The sequence below is a fragment of the Neolamprologus multifasciatus genome, chromosome 12, assembly GCF_963576455.1.
Source record: "Neolamprologus multifasciatus chromosome 12, fNeoMul1.2, whole genome shotgun sequence".
Taxonomy (NCBI): Eukaryota; Metazoa; Chordata; class Actinopteri; order Cichliformes; family Cichlidae; genus Neolamprologus; species Neolamprologus multifasciatus.
Window position 1 is genome coordinate 33,643,704 of NC_140450.1, and position 19,542 is coordinate 33,663,245.

Below are 19,542 nucleotides of genomic sequence, written 5' to 3' on the forward strand. Positions count from 1 at the left end.
TGAGCTGGCAGTGTAATACTTTACTCTTCTGCTGTAATAAGTCATTTCAAAACTGAGTTGTTAAACCAAACGTTTGTTTTTGAGACAAAATTTTCACTTCTAGTACTTGCTGAGCAAAGAAGGGGAATCTGTTGAAATTAGTACCGCCTTTTTTTAGCATAGCCTTTATGTTTTAGTGTTCTCTTTTTTATGAAGTACTTGGAAACTTGCAGAAAAGACACAGGCCAAACTCCTAACAGCAGCAAGTTGCAGGTTAAATGCCCACAGCGAGTATCCAAACAGGTGGCGTTTGTGAGAAAGACCTTTTTCACTCCCTCTCTATCTTTCCACCCTTCGCTTTCCTTCAGCCCTGACAGGCTTTCACTTGTGCTTGCTTTGAACAGAAACACCATTGTGTCTTCTTCTCCTGCAAACAATGCCTGCTGTTTTGCCGAAGGGGGTCAAAAAACACACATTAGCTCTCTTTGCTCTCTTTGTCTCCTCCAGATTCCTGTCAGGGATCTGACTGTGAGACGGTAAGTAAGAGCAGACCGGTTAATAAAAGGACGTCAAATGGGTAGCGTGAGCAAAGCAGGCCACCTCACAGCGTCAGAGGTGCGGATGCATTCTGGATTTCCTGTCAGCGCTTGAGTTGTGGCGTTATTAAATCGTAACGTGATTACTTTGCTAATGCCACACCCCTAAGTTCCAAAACAGGCTGCCTTAAACCACAAGTACAACACTGCAGGGAGGAGTTGTGCACCTTTATGTGAATCTGCAGCAGTATATCTCAGTTCGATGACAGCGCCGACACTGTTGAGCCTGCCTTTGATTTTAACATTCCTCCCTGCAGCTACAGAGGCTTGGAGAAGCCTCCAGAGGTATGTGACCCACAGTTACATTTATAGGATTCATGAGTGATAAAGGCAATGCCACGGGCCAGGAAATGACTGGCAGCTACTAGAAATACAGGCTTGTTCTGGCAGTCGTAAAACAGCTCTTTATGCCACATCATTCAACGTAAGAGGAAAAAGAGAGGGCACGAGGGGGGTGAGGAGTGGAGGCGAGATACAAATCAAGAGTTTAAACGCACATTTGCTCCTTAAGTGCTATTTGAGGCCTATCATTTTCAGTTTGGGTGAAAACGTTGTCATATTTGGAGATTAAATCAAAACCAGCGTCCTCATCAGTTTCCTCTACAGAGATGATGCTGCATGACAACTCATTGGAAGACTAAGTGACTTCACAACCTTATTAATTGACTAACCAGCTGCCAGATTGACTGACTAAGTGATAAACTGTCCTGCTTACTGACTGATTTACTCATTAAATATAAGGCTGACGAATTATAAATGATTGTTTTTTTGTTACGTGGCCTTACACATGCACACACACACCGACCCCTCTGGTGTAGCCTGTCAGCGAGCATAACCGCTTTTCTCCTCTCGCATTATTGTGCAAATTGAAACGCCAAGTAGATCCATTCACACATGCACGGAGAGAGCTAGTGGTGTGTGCGATGTGTCAGTTCGGCGGGAGGGGGGGGTCCATCCTCTTTACCATTTCAGTGTCTTGGCAAGTGGGAAGTAGAAATATGATTATCCAGCAAGGGGAATTGTTTCATCAACACCTGGAGCACATAAATGAAAACAGGAGGATTTATGCACTGAGAACAAGCTTATTCCTGCTGCCAGGAAACAATTAAGCAGGACGCCTGAATACCTCAGCCCATGCTCTCTGTTTCACCATTGTCTGTTTGTTTTGTTGTTGCTTTTTTAGCTACTCGTCTGATTGTTTCTTCAATTCAATTCAATTCAATTTTATTTATATAGCGCCAAATCACAACAAATGTCGCCTCAAGGCGCTTCATAGATACAGAGAAAAACCCAACAATCATATGACCCCCTATGAGCAAGCACTTTGGCGACAGTGGGAAGGAAAAACTCCCTTTCTTTTGGTGTGCTGGCTCACTGCTTGCTATACACCAGTGGCACATTTTGGGGGACGGATCAATCAATCAATCAATCAATCAATCAATCTTTATTTATAAAGCACTTTTCATACAAAAAAAAATGTAGCACAAAGTGCTTTACATGGTTAAAACCCCCAGAGCCCCAGCAGCCACGGTCGATCACAGCCCCGGTGCAGAGAGCGCCCTCCGAGGAAACACTGGAGATATGACACAATAGGATATATACTGGGTAAAAAGATCAAATAAATAAGAACGGGATACAATATAAATATAAATATAAATAGAGTAAGAAGATTAAAAAATGAATAAGAATAAAATCAATAAATATTAGGTAAAACCTAAATTAACAATAGAATAACAGGATAGAATAAATAAGCGTAAAATAAATAAACGTTAAGTAAAAGCCAAATTAAATTCCCCAAGGCTTGATATCAAGCTTGATATCAAGCCTTGGTATAATTGGAATGCTTATTTAGTTCCTCAAGTTGTCTCATTAAGTGTTTCACACGTGCACTTTTCTAGATGTTGCCTGCAGAAGTTACGTTTGACAAGACAAATATCCAAAGAGAATTTATCTGGCCAGCTCCATAGTACAAAGTCCTGCACACTGAACTAAACACCTAATGGTATTTCAGTTACACCTTAAAGAAAGGTGGCAACATCACTGCGACTTGGTAAACTCTGTAGTTGCTTGGTGGTTGTTTCAAATGTTTTGAAACTGCAAGTAGTTGCAGTGACCAGCTGGTTGCCTAAAAGTTGAGTGTGTGCAACATCATGAACTTCTGGGGGAACTTCCAATCACAAACAAGGCTGGCAAAGGTCTGCAAGTTACTGCCACCTGATTTATAAATACAGACAATATGTTTCAATCAATCAGTCTGTGTCAACTTCTCTGCCAAGAACTAGAGACCTCAACTCAACTAGTACTCTGGTTATATTCCCGTAAAAGCAACGCTGCTCAGTGTCTATGCAAGTTTTCGGATAAATCGTCATCCTGCAACAACAACGTCTCTATTTTTGGAGGAATTTCTGAAATTTCTGCTTCAAATCGCTTAAGGTTTTGCTGAAATATTCATTTGAATTTAATAATAATGTATACTTTATTGATCCCCGTGGGGAAATTACTCTTTCTGTGTTTAACCCACTCACTCAGTGAAGCATTGGGCAGCCGCAAATCAGGCACCCGGGGAGCAGTGTGTAGGGACGGTACCTTGCTCAGGGGTACCTGGTACGGGGTGGCTGTAGCTCAGATGGCAGAGCAGGTCAGCCACTAATCAGAAGGTCGGTGGTTCGATGCCAGGCTGCCTCCTGGCTGCATGTCAAATATCCTTGGGCAAGATACTAACCCCATGTTTGCCTACTGGTGGTGGTCAGAGGGCCCGGTGGCGCCAGTGTCCGGCAGCCTCGCTGTTTTTGACTCTGTCCAAAGAGACTTTAAAGATGGCAGTTGACTAAAAGCGGTCGTAGTCCTGGTAACTTTCTTTGATGCAATCTGTTTATGAGACTGCAAGTACATTGCATAATGCATTCACAATAATAATAACAAAGCACGTGGAGCATTTGCACCAGCATGAACACGCCTGATCTACGACTAAAATCTCAGGAACAAACCTAAACCACAAATATACAGACAGTAATATCATTACAGCTGTTTTAACACATGTACAATTGCTGACATTTAAACATTTCGACCTTTTACTAATCACACATGAGCAGACTTCTTGTCACCGGGGCAACTTGTGAAAAGTAGGAATGCATCAATCCATCTTTTCCCACTTGTAATTCAAAATAGATAATCTTGGAGTATCGATCTAATACGCTTGTTTGCAGATGACATCAAGCAATTTAGCGATGAAAAAAAAACAATGGTTATTAAAGCTCCTCTTATTTATTTGGTTTATTCCAATACAGGTAATTTTTCCATTTCCTTATTTTGGTTTTACCATTCGTTTCCTTTATTCCAACTTTTTTACCGAACAAAATTAAGATGAGAAAACAGTTAAAGCTCCTGATATTGGTAAACATCGTCTTATTTTAGGATATGCTAATATCAATCAAACAGTGCTGGCAAATACTGACATTCAGCCAATACTAGGGGTGGGGGAAAAAATCGATATCGTGATATTTTGTTTGCTAATAATGTATCGATACAGGGACAGCAGAAATCGATATTTTGTTACAAAAAAAAGGTTTTTGTGCTCTGACTTCAGAGCATGTTGATCCTTTTTCTGAGCAAGAATCCTGACATTCCTTCACTGTCCAAATGTGTTTAACTTTTTTTATGGCAGCAATAAACATGACAGTTTACTTATTTTAATTTAAGACATGTTTTATTTTAATTAAGTTTAAAACTTTTTTATTTAATGTAAAATTATATTTTGTTTTAATTTACTTTCAAATTCTTCAGTTGCTGAAGGGGCTGCATAGTTTTCATAAACTGCATAGTTCAGAATAGCTATAATTGTACCAGATGGTTGCGTTCAGTTAAGTTGGACTAGACTGTAATACAAACCGTTCAGTTTGTCAACAATAAAACTGAAATGAGAGAAAGACTGAGTGTGAGACTTTGATATTAGATAAAATGAATATTGATAAAGTTTACCTTTATGTACAGAATCTGAATATCGCAAAATATTTTTAAAAAATCGCAATAATATCGTATCGTGCGTTAAGTATTGTGATAATATCGTATCGTGGGATGTATGGTGATTCCCACCTCTAGCCAATACGTGTACATCCCTCATTTAAATCAAGCATCGAGCATGTCCCGCTGAACCTAAACTCAAGCACACACCATGCTGATTTTAAAGATTTTTTTAATGGGCATAAATTGAAGCGCGATCCGTCTTTATTCACAAAGCCAGAAAATAGCTTTAATATCCCACACAAACGCTTTCAGTCACGACAGATGCCGAGCCAGAAAAGCAATCAATAAAAAGCATGAACTGTATCACTATGAAAAATGATAAACTCCCTTCCACTGTTTACACAATTATATTTGTAGTATGCAGTCTGCTTTTTTTTTAAGCCAGAATGAGATCCTCAGATGTTCTCTGGTGTTAATTTATTTAAACAATGATAACAAGAGAAATCCTGGAAAAAAAAACACATTTGCATTAAAGTAACTGTTCAGTTTAAGAGTTTTCAAGTGTAGCTTTAAGAGTTTTAAGGGTTTTCTAGTGCAGTTTTAATAAATGACAATATGGAATCTGTTATATTGGAGTAGACAGCTTGATTCATTAAAGGTGATACTTACAAATCATTATAAGTGTGCCTATGAATAGCATGGCGTCTGAAGCAGCAGCCGTGAAGCCAAGAGATGTGGAATGCAAACAGTAGCTTGGCAGAGTTCTGTTTACGTTCTCTCTCTCTCTCACACGCTGTCTGTTTTTTTATTGACTCACCAACTGGCCTTGTGCTCAGGCTCTGAATGTGTGTGTGTGTAATTTTTGATCTAATTCCACGCCTTGGGTAGAGCCCTGCTGGCTCGAAGGTGCGTGTCCTCGTTTCAGACGCGCTGACAAAGTGGCCCGTCTGAAATGAGCCGTGTGGCCTGTTCACAAGAGGGGAGCAGATGCATTTTACTGCCTTTGATCTATGGGCAAACAACCTGCAGATTACGAGAAAAAACCAGAAAACTGAATATATGCGCTGTCTGTACAGAAAGAGGAAACAAATACTGACAATACTTTTTCTCTGGCAGATCTTCCTGCCGGATCCCTCTGCGTGACAGCGATTGTCTTGCCTTTGCAGATTTTTACTGCAGCGGTGGCTGCGTTACATATCCCTTATTATATGTCCCATTATATTTCAAACACATTCTTCCTATTCACTCTGCTGAGCACGCAGCCGGAACATTGACTTTCATAGACGCCCCGAGGATTCATAAAGTAAATGTCTGAGCTGGCATCAGGTCAAGCCTGTTATAAAACTGACGAAACCTTCGACAGACGCATACAGAACCATGGAGACTGCCTCTCGAGCAAAAGTGTAACCATTATAGGAAATGTGTTAAAGCACGAACTATGTTTATATTAGCTTTAAACTGAACATGTGTTTATGGCAAATCAATACATAATAAATTCGCCAGAAGGGTTTTGTGTTTCCCCCTGTAATTTAATCTTGGCAGCATCAAAAACCCTCTAAAACAGCACGTAAGCCACATAATCGTAAAGTAAAAACCCACAATGTGATCACTCCTCAGTGACTTCTTAGACTGTTATAAAAACAAAAGTGATATTATTTTAAAACAATATCTGGCAAACTTATTTTGGGCTTCATCTGGGCTGCTTGCGGCTGTGCTGTGGATTGGTTACGGCACCAGCGAGTATTCAGTTGGTCAGATATGACCCAGGAGTAGGGATGGGTACCGGTATCCGGTGCCATGATGGCACCGGTTCTGACATAAACGGTAGTAACCAGACCGAAAAGCAGCGCACATTTCGGTGCTTTATTTTCCTGAGCTGTGGTACACTTTCTTCTTCCTTACATTTGTATTGGCGGTTGGCAAACAACTGAAAGGTGCATTACCGCCACCAACTGGTATGGAATGATACACTTTAGATTCTAGCCAATCATTTTACGTTTCCGGGGATAGTAGGCGGGTCCAGGTACGTACGTTCTTTTAGAGCAGAGCTAAAATGCCCAAGGCAAAGCGGTCAAAAGTCTGGCTGTACTTCACAGCAAAAGATGCAAACTCAGCAGCTGCAACAAGTGCTTTAAGCTGATACTGTGATGCTGTCAAAGGAGGTAACACCTCAAATCCGATGAAACACCTGGCGACGCATAGCGTTTTGTTAAAAGCCGAGAAATGCACCGTATTTGATAGCTTGCTGCGAGACCTCACACCGAGCACATCTACTGCGGGTGGGATGCCTGTTATCGACCCGGAGTTAGCAACATCCCCCAAAAACCCGAAGAGGAGAGTCCTGGCCCCTAGCCCTGCCAGTGTAGCAGAAATGATGAGGATGATGATGCAGCAGCAGCCGTTCTTCTCTGCGTGAGTAGCTTAATGTTGTTCGTGTGTAATTTACGTTGAGTAGGCTAACCACGTTATTACATTAATGCATGTAAGGTGAACTAGCAAACATCATCATAGCTACATGTGGCTGTCTTCTTGTTTGATGGCAGATACTCCCTTCACCCTGGCCAAAAAGGCTAAAATGACCAAAGAAAAAGTGGGAAACAGTTAAACATGAGAGGTTTTTGGACAAAGTTTGTGTTTTTTCCATTGATTAAGCTGCTTCCAGCCAAGAGTGATACCATATATGCCCCATAGCTGCAGAAAAGGCTAACATTGTTATCTTTTTACAAAAAAACAGCTGAACATGAGAGGTTTTTGGACCAATTTTGTGTTCTCCATTCTTTAAGCACCGGTTTGAGCACCGTTTAAGCACCGGCACCGTTTCAAAAGTACCGGTTTGGCACCGGTATCGGATAAAACCTAAACGATACCCATCCCTACCCAGGAGTTATGAAATGGGCTGATCACTGGAAGTCCAAATGTCACAGGCTTCATGATATTTGGGCAGGACTCAACACCATCAGTTTTATCCAAATGTGGCCCAACATTTAGGCCAAACACATATAATCATCCTTTTTCTCTTTTTCTTATAGAGCATCATTTAATGCATGAAGGGATCTGTTTGTTTCCACATGTTCTATAGTCACATTTTATTTTCATGATATCCTAAGTGTAACTTTACATGAAAAAAGTAAGTGTCCAACGTGCTACAGGTTTATATTACACCCTCAGGTCATTTCTAAGCATTGGAGTTTTGAATTACAGGAAAGTCACTGAATACTGCCGAGACGACGGATGGAGAAGAAGGATTTAAAAGTCACAAATCAGAGCAGGAAACTCCCTGTGAGTTTTTCTTGACAACTACATTTTTAGCTTTTGTGCACCATCGGCAGATCCTGACAAAAAAACCCACAATGTAAGCCTGGTGACTGAATGGTTCTTTTGAAAATGCTCTATGGAAATGAACAACTCTTGTTATGACTTTCTTGCGGGAATTAGGGCTGAACAAAATCTCATATCCCGACATAAGGGATTTAACGTCCCGACATATATAATATAACACACGATTGTAATGACACTAATTCAGTTTACAACAGGGTTCATTCGCTTGGTCAGCAGGTGGCAGTATCCTCGTACATTGGGGAGTAAACTGCCATTAAACGAACAGAAGAAGAAGAAAACATCTGCACATGCGCAGACCATGTCCTGATCCGTAACTATCTTTTTATTTTTGGTTTTTGTCTTCGTTATATTGAAATGTTTCATTATTGCAAACATTTTAAGAGATACTTATTATTCTTAACATCTTAACAGATACTCTGACCCGTAACTATCGTAAAACGCTACGACCGGAAGTAGACACCTTTCGCGCATGCGGGGTACCGATCGGGTTTCCGGTACGGATCGGGTAGTGACAAGAACTTCAGGAAATTCTACAGTGACCATCAAAACGATGAAAAACTATAACCGTAAACAGTTTATTTTGCGACACCACGAAACAAACGATAGTGTAAAATGAAACGATAGACGTTTTCACATCGTCATCCGATATATATCGTTATATCGAACAGCCCTAAGCTGGAATATTAACAAAAAAGGCCTTTTTTCTACCACATGTTGTACTCGTGAGTAGAAATGTTCAAACACTGGTCATGTAACAGTGTCTGTGGGAAAACAAGAAAATGACTTTTCTAGCACTTTATCCCAATATCAAAGGTGTTCTGGAGCACTCAACAGCATTCATTTGCAACAAGCACAGAGAAGATCGATTTAACTGCTACCCAACATGCAAGAGGCTCGTCACTATCGTTTATTGATAGTTTTGAAAAACTTGCCATTAGAGCAGGGCGATATGACCAAAATTATTTATCACGATATACATTTGAAAATTTGCGATAACAATATAAATGACGATATAATTGACACTAGACAAAATACTTTACAACTCCACAACTTTATTAGTGGAAAAAAACCCATCGATGCATTTTCACTTAAACAAGCAGCTGTTTTTTAATGTGCATTAAAGTTATATAAAAATTTAACAGTGCAAATGCAAATTCCTTGCTGACAGTTTAACCAAAAAGCATTTCCAGTGGAAACTGGCCGACATATCCTCAGCATAACCATGTTTAATATCCACAAAGCTTAAAAAGAGGTTATACACACACAATACGGTAATATTATGTTGAAGCACAGTACGTATCACTCCGCCTACGATGCCGTAATGCTCCGACAATCCATCAAGCGGTGCGGCTTCACAGCTTAGCAAAGTCGTACTGAAACATTTGACAGATTTTCGAGCGCCGTGTACATAAAATCGTTTCGAGGTCAGTAAACACAACCAGAATTCATACATAAGGCACACGGGATTATAAGGGGCTCTGTCGACTTTCAGAAAAATCAAAGGATTGATTTTAAGTGTGCCGTATTTTCCAAAAAACACGGTAATAACAACGGCCCGCTAGCATGCTCTACCAAAAATAGTGCTTTGTTGTGTATCTGACGGACAAAAGCTAAACCGGTTCCACCACTGAAGTTGCAGCATTTTTACAAACCAATTCTGGTTCATCCGTTTCATTCAACGATCCGCTTTCGCCATTTTTATTCTCCGTCGCCGCCGTGTGCGTATGAAAACAAAGGCAATGCGCATGCGCGTTTTACCCATATTCTATCACGATATTTCATTTTCTTATCGTTGCCCAACATTATACCGGTTTTATCGGAAACTGTGTGATATGGCCCGGCTCTACTTGCTATGTCATATTATTCACAGGAAGATAGAAAAGTTAATAAAATAAAGAAGAGGCAAAACAAATAAAGCCACACTGCACTATGAAAAGCAAGCAAGAAGACACAAGGGGAAAATATACTCTGTTAAAAGGGTCGTCTGAAATACCGACTGCACCACATATCAAGAAAACTGCCCGACAGTCATTATCAGAAGTGGATAACAATGGTCAGTGAAAGGGCGATAATCACTCAGATGGAGGGAAAAGCGACTTTCCCTTCATTTACAGTGCATCAGGAATGACAAACTCCTCCTCGTAGACTCCTGCCCCCACGCAGTCTTTCTGAGAGCGCGGCTGGGCGACAAGGTGCTTCATAACGACGGCACAACCGAGCGTGGCAGCTCAATCCACTGTTGTCACACTAAAGTCATCCAGACAGTGAATGGAGCCGACGTAGCAATAGGAAAGAGAGAAATTCCACATTGCATAACCAACCTCTTATCTAAGCTCTATTATCTTGGCCACGGCTCGTTATATGGCTGCCAAAGCTATCGCGCAAAACACTGAAGCAACAGTCCTTATTTGGCTTCGCCCGCACCCACACAGAAACTCATACACAGAAAAGGCTAAATGTTGCAAATGCAATCAACACACCAACAAACAATGAGCTGTAATAAATTGCAGCCTAACATATCACTGTATCTTATTTCAGATGGGGAGCTGAGTGCTGAGCAATTATTGTCAGCATCGCTTGGCCTATAAAGACTATTCCCCTCAGAGCTGGTGTTGGTAGTGAGTGTCGGTAGCAGAAGAGCATGTCGACAACTGTTAACGCTAATTGCTTTCACACCAAGAGCGATCTATTAAGAAAACATGCAGCAAGACTCTGCACAATGTCACGACTGTGTGAGTCATGCCTTTGAAAACAAGCCATTCCTGAAAAACATGACCACATGGACTGGAGGCTGATTTGTAATCTGCATGCTGTTTTTGAAGACTTGAGATTTGTGCCACTAATACCATGCTGCTGAATCATCCCGCGTCTCTAAAAGCCTTCAACTGTATCATGAAAGTGAAAGCTTGAATGCGGTCAAATGTGGTATCTCAGCGTCAGCTGTAGAGATTTTAAACATTGTGTAGCGTCTTTATCTATCCATCCATCCATTCGCTTCTCCTTTTCAGGGTCGCGGAGGGCGCTGGAGCCTATCCCAGCTGTCATAGGGCGAGAGGCAGGGTACACCCTGGACAGGTCGCCAGTCTGTCGCAGGGCCAACACACAGGGACAGACAACCATTCGCGCTCACATTCACTCGCACATTCACACCTAGTGCCAATTTGGATTATCCAATTAACCTATCCCCACAAGCTGCATGTCTTTGGACGGTGGGAGGAAGCCGGAGTACCCGGAGGGAACCCACACAAACACAGGGAGAACATGCAAACTCCACACAGAAAGGCCCCGGCCTGATGGTGGAATTGAACTCAGGACCTTCTTGCTGTGCGGCAACAGTGCTAACCACCGTGCCACCATGCTGCCTCAAATTTTATTTACTTATAAAAGTAAAAAAAAACATCTAATGACACCACAGGTTGGAATAAAATGCTATTTTTGCAGCAATAGAGCTATCAGCTGAAAACAGGGCCTCTTTTTGGCATGGTGTGCAGCGCGTCCTTGAACATTTTGAAGAAATTGAACAAGTGGAGGTCAAAACAAATAGTAGCGAGGAAAAAAAACTATGAGAAAAAGCATTTGAAATAGGAATAAAATCCATTAAAGATCTGAAGCAGGACCTGAGAGATTATCTCACCCTTGATCTATCTACTGTTTGTATCTCAAAGGAACGGTGGCTGTCGAGAAGACATCCTTAAGCCTTAGGTGTGAAAAATTACTGGACTGAAAAGTCAGTGGCAACAGGTCTTATGGTGCGATTAATCCAAATTTGAAATTTCTGGCCGAATAAATCAATATGTACACAGGATGTCGGGAGAGAAGTACAACAGTGAGTCACTGGAGCCATCTGCAAAATGCAGTTTAGGCTCTGTCATGGTTTGGGGCTGTGTTTCAGCCAGCCAATGGAATGAATGAAGGTAGGAAAGTACCATCAGACGTTGATCAACCATGCAACACCATCTGGAAAGTGAGTGATTGGCAACAGCTTTATGAGCGAAACCACAATCCCAAACACACTGATGATGCAGTAAAACTATATCTGGATAGAAGAACGCACAATGGAGCGCGCTCAGTCGTTGATTGCTCTCCCTGGAGCCCAAAACTCAACATTATTGATACAGAACAGAACAAAAGGCAGAAACATCCAAAGAAGAGCTTTGAATGTACTTTAAGAAGCCTGGAGAACGACTCCTTATGATTGCTTTAATAAATGAAAGGAGGATCACATAAGAGAGTTCAGGTTATATTGACTTTTAAGCTTGTTAGAGTTGTACAAACTCAACCCCGTACTGATTTTCCAAGCAAAATATAAAGAAATAAAGGTTGATCCAAGACTTTTGCACTTCTACGCTTACGTTTAGTAGTAATTCTTCCTTATTCGAGCACTCGGCTTGCAAGTTCTGCCTAGTTTAAAACCGTTATGCAGCCATTATGCAGCTAATTTGATCTTTATTTAAAGTACATAAACCATCATCACTTCAACTCTAATATGTCGCCTGGTAAACTCAGGTCCTTTCTCTTTCTCAGGTACAGCTTGTTTCTTGCAAACACACACACAAAAGCTTTTATATTTGCTTGCAGCGGAGTGTTATTGAAATCATTATGAATACTTTTCCCCAACACACAACTCTTAGTGACACCGCGACCTTTCTACAAAATAAGTCGGCAAGGTTTGAAAAGTCGACCTCCAGTCGTGCACATAAACAAAATGTTGAAAAGGGATTCAAGTGATATGAAGGCCGAAGTAAGCCAGGCTTTCAGAGCTCTCTCTTTGCTCTACGCCAGAGAAGGACACGGCTGAAAAGGAAAACAGCCATTACTTAATGAGCCACTTAAAGAGTGCCCTCTCTATTTAGATTTCATTACTTTTATTGTAAATCCTTCACAGCCCTCGTCTGCTAGTCATTCATTCAGAGCTTCTGCGGCCAAGTGCACCATTATATATTAACCAAAATCACAGGGCTGGAAAATACCTCAGCTGAATGACAATTATGATTACTATGAAGTTATCCCCCCAAAATGTCTTTTTCTTAAACCGCTCAAAGGAAATGTCTTTTGTTAACATTGTTTAATAACATTCGTTAATCAAGAAGCCAGAGAGTGGTTGTGAAAAGCAACAAAAAAAAGGGTGGGGGGGGGGACAAATCAGCAGCAGATAATTACTGTGGAAACCTTATAACAGTGCAGCTCCTGAGCCATCGCAGGCTCAGGGACAGCATCTTAATCAGAAGGTAATTACATCCTGTCATTCACCGCAATGAAAATACGGAGACAGGAAGATGGAAGACAGGAAGTGGATATATATGCCTACAACAAGTTACCCACGTGCTTTTATGTGCCTCTTATTATGTGTCAGTGTGCACCGTCGCCAAGCTTGCAGCTTTGAGCTTGAAAACAAAGAGGCTCTTATTCTGACAGTTAAAAGTGTCGTTGCATTCAGACCCATAAAAACAGACAACTGACAGTTTCACAAAGCTCTCGCTGGAGAGGGCAGCCATTAATCCCACTGGTTTCCAACCTTCAGAAATCAACAAATACACATTATCACACATGAGAAGAACATTTAAATCATTCTTAGCTCGTGACATTTTTCATTACTTGAAAAAAATCTGTGCAAGTGATTCAATAAATGCCAAGCACAAAAGAGGCCATCGAACGTGTTCTCAGGTTTGCTCTCTTTTCAGACGGACCGACTTTCGCTTTCACTGCCACCAAGAACAGTACTTCAGAACAATGCTCCTTATTAATATAGTATTTGTGCGTCCTTGTAGCTGATTTTTGTAAACATCTTAAATCAAATAGAGTTAACGCCCACGTTCGCTGTGTTGCCGTCTTCTTATCTGCCTTTACAGGAACACTATTTCCCTGTGTTGCAACCAACTGTTGATCAGAGTGAATAATGTGAAACTGGCAGCAGGAACGTAAACTGCATTGTTTGCATGCTTGTACCTGTGCATGTGCGGATGTTTGACTCAAATTAAACAAGAAATAGTACAACAAAAACCAAAACACTACTTTCTAGTTCTACTAGTGGTCAGAAGATACACAAGGAAGGTAGGTTTAAACAAATGTGCCTATTTTAGTCCACTGTCACTGAAATCTATGATGCTTTGCCCTTCCAGTGTAACATGTGACTCCCTCGGGAGCTCTCCATTGGGCTGCTATTTATAGGCTGGTAAAATGATAAGGTCACAAAATCAAATCACATTAAATCTACATTTTTTATTCACTCCCTCCCCTTTTTTTCTTAAACTATAATAAGCCAAAAAGCCATGTAACATTTCTCATTGGGCAAAATAAAAACATGTTCATATTCCTTAACCCTTTAAGACCTACCATAGAACTAAGCCCGCCAGAACTTATATTATATGTTTACATGCTGTGGAGCCATTTTTGGGAGCATTTCAAGTTGCTATACATCAATACAACCATTATAGCCCAAAGTTTAATAATATGTCTGCATTAAGTGCATAGTAACTACATAAATTGCCAAAAAGTGCAATAAACTACAAAAAAATGTAAAATCGTTTTTGCTTTTTTAACATATATTTCTAGTTAGAGAAATTTAAGAGGCTTATCCCTCAAAACTGTAAATACAAAAAAGTTGCACAAAATAGTTTCCCACCACAGGAAATTTATTTTGAGTGTCTTCATAGTTTTATTTTTGAAATACACCAATTTTTATACACTGCAGGAAAAACGAAAATAAATATTATAGTGCAAATTTGCAAAAAAAAAAGCAGCATGTGCATCAAAATAAACTATTTCCAGCAGTGCAATATGAGTCCTAAGCATCCCAGAAACGACACAGAAAGTCATGAAGTCAAAGATAACTTTTAAAAACACCAGTATAGACTCATGAGGCCTTGATGGTAACGAAAATGACGTCACTTCCGGTTTCGGGCAGGTCATGGAGGACATGCGATAGTTCACGCTGATGGACGTAGGAAGTGTTATGAACAGCTGATCGGATCGGCAAAGCGTGTTTCTGGAATATTATGTTTTTGTTGCTGCAAGTGCTTTTTATGCAGTTTTTGCAAAGTTATATGTGGAAGGAAACTGTGACCGAGGACAAGCTGATGGCATAAGATGTAAGTACAACTCCTCCGGTTTCATATGCAAAAAAAAATTATTGCGCTAGCTTACGTGGTTGCAGAGCTACCGGGATTTTAAAATAGTTAAGCAAAACGGAGCGTGCCCGCTCAGACCGGCTTTAAAGGGTTAAAACAGGCACTAAAAAAACTGCACTAAACCTACTTTATATAAGGAATCTACAACAGCACCTAAAAATGAAAGCACCTGCACATTAACTCATTAACATCTTAACAGCTGAAACAATTTATAAGTGTTAGTTAGAAATGAACAAAAGGGATGAATGTTGAGCATGGGGTGGGGATTAATAAGTATGTCATACTTCTTCCTACTCCATTTCAGACCTAATAATTGTCATTTCATGTCATTTAGACTCTGTTTTATTTTATTTATTTTCTTTTTTTGTTTTATTTGAGCACATACGCGTGTGTATTTACATATATATTCATGTTTGTAAATGCAAGTATGTGTACTTGTGTATATATTGGTTTTTTTTCTGTATATGTCTGAAATAAATAAAGATACAATACAAAAAAAAAAAACAATACAATACAATGCCAGAACTGGCTCGCTGGTATTCACAGTGCCAGTAAACCAAATCTCTTTAAACACTATTTTGCAGTTGAGCTTTGGGAAACTGCGATGCTCGTTTCCCCTTTTTTGGAGAAGATCATTTGCAACCTAGATCAGCTTTGGGAAGTTCCTAATACAAATACGCGTTACATGCATCTCTAAGCAGGCCTCACACTTTTGTGAATACGGTGTTGTCGGTAACAGACGAAAGTGATCATCCCGCAGCATCGTCATCAACCAAAAGTTGGTTGATTAAATGAATTGACGAAGGCCTGATGGGTCACAAAAAAGGAAAAAGCAAACTCAAACCGCACCAGTGACATCATCATTAGCAAATCAGACAGTTAACTATCTATTAGCTATTTGACCGATCTGCATTTACATATAGCTTTCAACCAGTCTGAGTGTTGATGTTGCATGCTTTGTCTACTCAGCAACTCTCCTGTTGGCAACGTGTGTTTGGAAGAGCACAAACACGACAGGCTGCTGATTCCAGCAGCATGAGGCAGCGCGTAAATGAATAACCCACGACTTGCTGTGACACAACATTATATTAGTAAGGACTCATAAACAATTGCTTTCTGAAAGAAAAAAATACCACATTTTATCATGTTCTGATGTTATTCAATGATTAAATCAATATAAATGCACAACGACCAGTTGACTAGGAAGCCGTTCTTTAAGGGAAAACTTTAAGAGTATACAACTTGGACAGCTGCACGCTGGAGGTTCGGTCATGTGTTTGTGTCGGGCGGAGAAAAGGCTCGCGAATGTGACCGTGCATTTATCAGCCATGCTGTCGCCTACAGTGTGTGACAGTTAGAGACAGCCAGGGCTCGGGGACGTCCCACTGGCATTAAGAAAGCTCTCTCCATGGGATGCGTCAGCCAATGAGCAATGGAGCCTCGGGGGGCTGCCTTGTTAATTAAAGCCGGAGTTGTTTGTCAGTGCCGACATATGATGCACAGCGCTATCACCGTTGGGGGAAAGTGAAAACACGAAGCAAGATTGCTGCAACCCCTGCAACAAATCTGCTGCCTCACCATGGAAGCGAGACATCTCACTACAGCAAAGACCGCTGCGGTTTAAGGTGCCAGTGTTGGTTTGCGCCATGTTACTCAAGTGGCAACGAGCAGAGCGGAAACGCAAAGCTGACCCGGGGAAAAGATGTGAAATTATAGGATTTCTGGGCTCTTTAACCCTTTAAAACCGGTCGGAGCAGCACGCTCCGTTTTGCGTAACTATTTTTAAATCCCGGTAGCTCTGCAACCACGTAAGCTAGCACAATCATTTTTTTTGCATATGAAACCGGAGGAGTTGTACTTACATCTTATGCCATCAGCTTGTCCTCGGTCACAGTTTCCTTCCACATATAACTTTGCAAAAACTGCATAAAAAGCACTTGCAGCAACAAAAACATAATATTCCAGAAACACGCTTTGCCGATCCGATGAGCTGTTCATAACACTTCCTACATCCATCAGCACGAACTATCGCATGTCCGCCATGACCTGCCCAAAACCGGAAGTGACGTCATTTTGCGGAAATGTCGTTTTTTACCATCAGGGCCTCATGAGCCTATACTGGTGTTTTTAAAAGTTATCTTTGACTTTATGACTTTCTGTGTCGTTTCTGGGATGCTTAGGACTCATATTGCACTGCTGCAAATAGTTTATTTTGATGCACATGCTGCTTTTTTGCAAATTTGCATTATAATATTTATTTTCGTTTTTCCTGCAGTGTATAGAAATTAGTGTATTTCAAAAATAAAACTATGAAGACACTCAAAATAAATTTCCTGTGGTGGGAAACTATTTTGTGCAACTTTTTCGTATTTACAGTTTTGAGGGATAAGCCTCTTAAATTTCTCTAACTAGAAATATATGTTAAAAAAACAAAAACGATTTTCAATTTTTTTGTAGTTTATTGCACTTTTTTGCGATTTATGTAATTACTATGCACTTAATGCAGACATATTATTAAAATTTAGGCTTTAATGGTTGTATTGATGTATAGCAACTTGAAATGCTCCCAAAAATGGCTCCACAGCATGTAAAAATATAATATAAGCTCTGGCGGACTTGGTTCTATGGTAGGTCTTAAAGGGTTAAAGCTTTACGCAATCCGTCAATCTGCTGAAAGCCAAACCTTCGGTTCAAGCTCAGGATTTATCAGCACGTCTCTGCACAAGTGTGCTTTCTAACACGAGATCTCGAGTTCTGGCCTTGCTAACGACTCCAAATAGTTAACATGTGGTCATATCTGGGTGCTAACTATGAGACACTCGAGTGTAGCTATATTAAGGGGAAGTCTCTGGGGCGAAAAGAAATCTTTCTAACTGCCGCTCTGACTTCATCGCAGCACTTGATGATATATAATGACACATATTTGTATCTGGAAAGTTTCTGGCTTAAATCCATGCACCAGCTGCCAAAACACAGGCAGAGAAAGCGAAGCAACAAATCTCAGTTTCCCTAACAACTACTGTCAAGCTCCTCGAGGGCAAGGGACTTAATTTCCCCATACTGCACCAGCGGTGCTACTCAGTAGCCAACGATCGAGGATGATTAGTGTGCAAAACTTGAGAAAACAGAGCCATGCAGGAAAACAGCAAGCGAATCGTCCCTGGATACACAAAGAGACAGAGTCTTTGATATATGAACCCATTTTCCGCCAGAATCCCAGACCCCCTTTGGCCTCCTGCCCTTCACACTGTTGTAATATCACTAAATCAACTAAACCGAAATCCCCCATTAGACTGAATTTAGAAAGCCACGCTGCGGAACGGAAAACCCAAACAAATCTGTAAATTCATGTTAAAGCAGATGAACAGAAGGATTGTGGATTAACGAGAGGGGATTTGCCACTCCGACATCACTCACAGAGCAAATGGAGCAAATCAAACGTCTTATTAATACGTTGACAGATGGATAATTGTGTCATTTTATTATCTCCTCACTTGTTCAATACACACAGGGAGACTTCTGGAGGGTATAAGCTGTAAAGCATAATTGTTTTATATCGCTGCTATGTCCACGAAATTGGCCTTCGGGAAGTAAAAGAATTCCCGAAAGTTGGGCTAATTTCTCCTTCTTCTTAAAGTCGTGTTTCTTAAAAAGAGAAAATTTTCCTTAATTTTAATTTTCCTGACTTGTGCGCGATGATTTCATTCTTTACTTAAAAAAGAAATCAAAACCACAGAAACTCTCCTTTTCACCAGCCCACAGTAACAGATTGACTATTTTTGAATCATCACTGAATCATACCCCCATTTTTTTTAAAAACATCATCATAAGGCGCCGGTGACAAAGCAGCGCGGCTGTGTTTGCATAGTCGATTTGCACAGGTAAGTAAGCGGCTTTCCTGCGAGAAACGAGGGGATTCAAAGCGAATAAACACGGCGTAATCAAATGCGGCTGTGGCTGCAAATTGCTTTCGGCTGTAATGAAACGGGGGTTACGGGGGTAGCGGGCGAGACCACCGCACAGCCTAAGCCTTCATCGAGGGAGCTCCATCCTATCGGCGCTGAGCTGGAATATCAACTGAGTGAGCTTAGAGTGGAAGAGCTCTGGGAGCGACCCGTAACCTCAGGCGTGAGTTACAGACTCGAATGGGACAATCAAACAGCAGCAACCCAAAGGTGACGTCGATTTTATGAAACACGTTCACCCTGAAGTGCATCAGAGAGCACACACACACACACACGCACGAAAAAAAAGATTACAGGGAGATTTGAAAGCAATGAGATTAAACACAAGTAAATATTGCTATGTCGGCCATATGGGCTCGCTGAACCCGGGGAGGATGGGATATTAATGACGGTGAAATCCTAATGAGACCGACTGTATGTCCTGACATAAACACAACCGCGCTGGCCATCAGTCACTTTAAAGAGGTCAGGAGGACCACACGCTCGCTCTCCAGAGGGTGTGCCAGCTTATCGGAGCATAATGCAATAAGTCAGAGCTATTCCCTGACTGCACCTCCCCCCCCATAATTGATG

The 19,542-nt window shown here is 40.9% G+C and overlaps 1 protein-coding gene and 2 long non-coding RNA genes across 10 annotated transcripts in view; 2 read left to right on the forward strand and 1 right to left on the reverse strand.

Annotated features, from left to right (window-relative positions):
* Positions 1 to 19,542, reverse strand: part of fbrsl1 (fibrosin-like 1) — a 329,995-nt gene that overhangs the window by 306,836 nt on the left and 3,617 nt on the right. The window lies entirely within an intron of this gene.
* LOC146507369 (uncharacterized) overlaps positions 1 to 19,542 on the forward strand; it is a 255,677-nt gene that overhangs the window by 207,706 nt on the left and 28,429 nt on the right. The gene's annotated exons all lie outside the window — the stretch shown is intronic.
* LOC146507373 (uncharacterized) lies at positions 2,382 to 3,795 on the forward strand. Its single transcript, XR_014877113.1, has 2 exons — positions 2,382 to 2,645; positions 2,677 to 3,795. It is a non-coding gene; the product is annotated as an uncharacterized LOC146507373 (long non-coding RNA).